This window comes from Vicia villosa, linkage group LG4, assembly GCF_029867415.1.
Source record: "Vicia villosa cultivar HV-30 ecotype Madison, WI linkage group LG4, Vvil1.0, whole genome shotgun sequence".
Classification (NCBI taxonomy): domain Eukaryota; kingdom Viridiplantae; phylum Streptophyta; class Magnoliopsida; order Fabales; family Fabaceae; genus Vicia; species Vicia villosa.
The window spans coordinates 79654777-79660851 of record NC_081183.1 but is presented as its reverse complement, the minus strand read 5'-3'; positions in this window follow the sequence as shown (position 1 = coordinate 79660851).

Sequence of the window (6075 nt, the reverse complement as noted above, 5' to 3'; positions counted from 1 at the left end):
TTTGTTATGATGATGTTTTAATGGATACTAACTATGCTAATGCGTTCTTAGTACTTACTAGAACAGGTTAGGATCATTGCATCGAAGCTCTAACGTCCATATGATGAAGCGCCATGGCTAGGGTTCTTGAAAGCAAAGCTTTCGTTTTCGTATCTACGCGCATTTTTAGACCAAAACAATGGCACCATTAGATTCGTGGGCCTCCAATTAGTGGAACTGGGTAGGACTCATGAATTTTTAACGTGTGTTATTTGAGTTTTGATGTTGCAGAAAAAACAAGGAAAAATCCGCAGGAAAATGTGTATGAGAATCCGCAGCAAAATCCACAAGTGAATTGAAGAAGATGATGAACAATAGGAGAAGACCTTGGACGACGCGTGGGAACGTTTTATTGGACGGTCAACCCTGCGAACTTCTCTTTCTCCCAGCGATTGGTCCACAAGTGTGCGCGTGGGACCCAGTCAGGCTACTTTTTGACTCTTCCTAAATTGCATAAATGTTTAATATTTATTTTTCCTTGGTCACTATATTAACAGATGCTCAACTTGGCTTAGTTGGAAAACGTGAGGGTTTTATGTCTCAAAGGTCCTGGGTTCGAACTAGGCCTTTTGCTCTAATTTTTATACTTAAGTAGCTTGCAGACCCTGTGCGCGCAGACGTCCCGCCACTACCATGCACCCTCAAACGTCAATTGCTGGATCTCCACAACGCCAAATCAGACGCTCCTGGAGATGCTGTCCTACGATACACCATCAAAGCTGCGCCACACTCAATCCCAATCGCCCAGGTTCCTTTTTTTAATAATTTATTTATATTGATTTTTATTTACTTCTTTTTCTTTTAAATTTCTTTCATAAATTCTTTCTTTTTTTCTCCACACTCATAAAAAATCAAACTTTTGATTATAAGTTTATTTTAACTAATTTAGTTGTTTTTTTAATTAGATTTAATTAATTAGATAATTTAATTAATTAATTTAAAATTAGGATAATTAATTTAGGGAACTAAGATTAACATTTTTTTAATTAGTTTAATTTCCATTTAGTAATTAATTTAGGACTTCATTTAATTTCTTTAAATCAAACTTTTTTTATATTTTACTCAACTCCAATCTCTCGCGATCTTCTCTCTCATCTCCACTCTATGATTGTCGCATGCGTGTTTTAATTTTTAAATCGCCGTCGTTTAAATTTTGCTTTTATTTAATTATACTATTTAATTATTCTAATTCCCGTCATTTAAATTCTAGAAGATGTATAGGTCGCCCATTCGATTTTGATGTAATAGTAATTAGGACTTTACTTTCCGCATCCCCCGGTTTTTATCATGTACCCCCTTTATCCCGAAGCCTTGTAATAGTTATAGGTTTATTTCCTGTCTTTTAATTTCCGCACAATATAACTATTATTTAAAATGCGTGTTTAGTAAAATAGGGAGTGATAACAAGTAAGCTAATATAGCTCATCTAATACAAGATAAATACCTGAATCTAACTCACGTGATTGCTACACACACTCACCTTTAAGGTAACCACTCTTATGCTGCCTTCTCGATCAAATAGTCAAGTCCCTTCGAGCGTAGGGATACCTTAGCACATGTTGCCTACGAATTCAAATCATCATAGTCCCTTCGATAAAAGATCATAGCCCCTTCGAGTTACCTACGAATAAAATGATCTCGTCCCTCGATGTTGCCTCGATAAATGATGATAGTCCCTTCGATTGCTAAGGTATCCTTACTGTTGCCTAATGACTATTATATCCTTCCCCGAGACTACCTGCCCTCTTTATGGTAGGGACAATCTTGTGGCGAACGATTATTCTCGATGACCCTTAAACATCCAATTGAAAGACTTCCTGCCCTCTCATGGTGTGGATAGATCCTTTCGCCCGAAAGACTTAAAGAACAAGAAAGACAAACTTAGGGTAGTTAGTTCTTAATTGCTTGCTCCATTCAAATCAAACTTCAAAATCTTTTTCAACTCATTTTCAAATACTTTCAAACAAGGCTACGCTTATTTACAGGCTAAAGTCCTTAACGAAATCTTTTACTCTTCGCACACTGCTTTTCAAACAAATCAAACAAAGTGAGCTAAAGCAATTAAGAGCCCATGGAAAACCATGGATGCAAAGGGTGCCTCACACCTTCCCTTTGTATAACTTACCCCCCGAACTCAAAATCTTTCAAAGGTCTTTCCTGTTCTTTTTGCCTTTCCAATTGGATAAAATAAAAGTCGGTGACGACTCTTGCTTACCGCGACATTTCGATAAAGTCAGTTCACCGTATTACAGAACTGGCGACTCTGCTGGGGATGCTTTCGAATAAAAGAGGGGTTACCTTAGAGCTAGTTCACTTTAATAATTGTTTGTTTGTTTGCTTTATTTTTCAAGGTTGTTTTGGGAATTAAATGAAGGACGAATCCTACACCCGGATTCAAGTACACTTAAGATTAGGAGTGGCATAGTCATGGCGACCTCTTTCACATATGTGGGAGATGAGTCAATATGAAGTTCACACTTGAGTTAGGACTCCATAGCATATGCACACCTTTCTCAAATGAGGGGGTCTATGTATGTGTCTACGGGTGCGCCGGAGCTCAAGGACCTTTAGTTACCCTTAACCCATCCTGGCCTTTAGGAACGTAGTGGGGGGACTACTCTTGACAAATGTTGAGAACTAGTTGCTACCCGATGCTACAATTCAGATAGGTCCTTTCTCAAAGTATCATTGCATGGTGCAAATGCATCATGTCCGAGGGTGCTTTAGAAGGGCTGATAATTCTGGATAACTTGTAGAACCCGTTGCTGAAATCTCCTTATCCATAGAAATACCCTTGGGAAGGACACCTGATCAGACCCCATGCAAGTCTTAAGCCAAAAATTGTGTGACTTGCGTGACTTGCCTTTGTTTGCTACTAACCTTCATTTCCTTGCAGGTTTTGTTAAAATAACTTGTTTGTCCTTACTATCTCACACTACGCCTAATGCACTGCATTCACATGACATCATGACATCATAAGCATAACATGATTTAACTAACCCTTTCAAGGATCTTAGGAATTTAGGGCGCACAATTACAGGTGCTCTTATCAAGGACTGAAGTCCAATCTAGGGGCAAGAGGATTTATTTTCCTCTGGCCACGCACCTTCCAATTTAAAGACACCGCACCTATCAAGGTGGAAAAAGGATTTATTTTCCTTTGGCCTTATGCCTTCCAATTCAAAGACACCGCACCTATCAAGGTGGCAAAAGGATTTATTTTCCTTTGGCCTTATGCCTTCCAATTCAAAGGCTCAGTACCTATCAAGGGGCAAGAGGATTTATTTTCCTCTAGCTGTGTACCTTCAAATTCAGAGATATCCTGAATTAGAGGCTATGACCCACTTGATATGGTGAGCTTGATTCCCACAGAAGGACATTTAAGGACAAAGACCAATATTCTTCAGACAAAGACGCGACCAAATCACTTTCTAATGTTTCTAACTAAAATCCTAAAGATCCTTGAAAACATTGCATTTGCATTCATAACATCGCATAATAGGTTTTCTCACAACAGGTATCTCATCCTCTCTCACTATTTACTTCAGCCTAAATTTATTTCGAGCAATCAGTCAAACACCTTCAGGCTCAGAACATCCGATCCCAAACTGTGGCTCTGAACTCAGCCAAGGTGCAAGAAGAATTGAAGGCACTCCTATTCCTGGGTACAATTACAAATGTGAGACGTGCTTATTATTCGAACAATCCTGATCATGATGTAAAGGATTGTAAACCGTTGAAGCATGTGATTCAAAACTTCATTTATGACAAGGTCATTGATTTTAACTCATCTGAGGAGCCTCATATGGCTGACACCACAAAGGCCATAATAAACGCAACCAAGATGATGGGGCATTTCTGATCTTTACATCGGCACCACAACAACAACGTAAGCCATATGTACCTAAGAGTCAACTCACCAAGATCAAAATGTCGTCGGCTCAATCATTACAACATATGTTGAAAATCAAAATGATTACTCTGAAGGATGCTCCTAAGAATTCTAACACCTCCACTCCTGGATATAAACTCAATGTGAGGTGCACGTACTATTCCAACAGTCCTGGACATTACACAAACGATTGCTGGACATTGAAGACTAAGATCCAAGGTCTGATCAATGACGGAGAAATCAAATTCAACCCTCCTGAAAACTCATGTGGTGATCACCGCTCCTATGCCTAGTCATGACAAGACTGATTGACGTCTAGACGGACGAACTTTTGGATCATTAGATCTACTTTCATTTGCATGTTTCTTTTCTGTTTGTTTAAACATTCGACTTATGATAGACATTATCTGTTTTAATAATCATCATCAGTGCATTGCATATGTTTGTCTTGAATAAATTATTTTGCTATCACTCATTTTAAAATTATGTCTTTACTTTGCATACGTTTTGTGACACTCGACTCCTGCTAAAGCTGTATACCTTTTGAGGGAGGATGACGAAAACGATACCGCAACCTCATACAGTATGCTTTTGAGCGGACTATGCTGACGATGTACAGGCATTGTTTCAATTCCTAAACAGCGGAGATATAAGGATGTTAATCCCTCGTCAACCCCTTTGAGCCTAAGAAGTAGAAGTTTCTTTCGGGTACTAATTAAAAACCTTGATCATAACCTGGGGCAGGGTAGTTCTCAGTTTAATTTGGCTGTGCATTCTATTTTAAGATAATCATTCAGTACACCTTTCAACAAAGGTTTCAATCACAAGCGTTCATCCGCACACATCAAAGAAGTGTTGGAGATGTCAATCAAAAGCTAATGATGGTTCATCAATCATTAAGTAAGGCAGTCAATATCTTTAAAAAAAAATGATGAAAACATACATACAAAGAAAAGCCTGCTAAGTCAAAAAAATAAAAAAGAAGACTTAGGCAAAAATCAAGGCATCCCGCTGACTGTAAGCTCAAAATAGACAGTTCAGGCAAAAGTTAGGGATATCAAAAAGATGAAAAAAGAGAAGTCAATAAATTCCTGAACAACACAATGTTGTGACTACCAAAAGGAAGAAGTGACTGCCATCTCAAAAGTTCTCTTTGCTTGTGAACCATCATCATTATCAAAGGTGCAAATCCAAAAGTCTCTTGGAACCTGAATGCATAAGTTGAATTAACTGAGCTTAGGACTGAAGATCATCACGAAGAGGGGTGGGTACAATCAAATTTTGAGCCTTTATCCTTTGTTTCTTAAACCGTGAACCAAGCCACATTACAACCCTCGAAAGTCCTAATTGAGGCATGGTTAGTTCGAAAGCATACTGTCACCAAAAAGGTATCCCGACTCCTTAAGGTTTACTAAAATGCTGAGTCGATATTTCGCTTCTACAAAAATAGCATGTTTTCACAAATATTACGCTTTTACATCTCTTGTTTTAATGTTTTTTCAAAAACTCAAGATAGACGTATGCATTGCATCTCACGAATTCATTATTAAACATATTCTGCTACATAATTTCAAATGTTAGCATCAGAATAAATTTGCACAGGGTATAACTAATGACTGAAAGTTATCTCGACAGACAAGATTACTCCGAGAAGCCATGTCTCTTACGTATACAAGGGGCACGACACGTTTTGCCCAATCAATCTGGGGCAATCAAGTCAAGATTCCAAGAATCTCTGAAATGACAAACAATCAAAGGCATATATCCTAAGTGGATTTCCAACTATTCCTCCGATCAATTTGGGGCAATCGAGTCAAGATTCCGAGAATCTCTCAAGAACATCAACAATCAGGGGCATGCACCCAAGTGGGGCCGAAGCTACCGTCCGATCAGTCAGGGGCATTATACTAAGTACTAGGGGCATATCGCCCATAGTGCACATCTCATAAAGTTCTCGCGAGGCGAATCTTTCCAAAATCCCTACTAGCAGGGGCAAATCTATGCAAGTCCAGTTTGACATCTTGATCAATACTCAGTGGTGTGTCCTAATCAATACAAATACAGGAATGGTAGTTACTATAATACTGGGGGCAATATTCAAAGCATTCATGCCTTCCCACAAAGCCAGTTGCACAGGATTATAT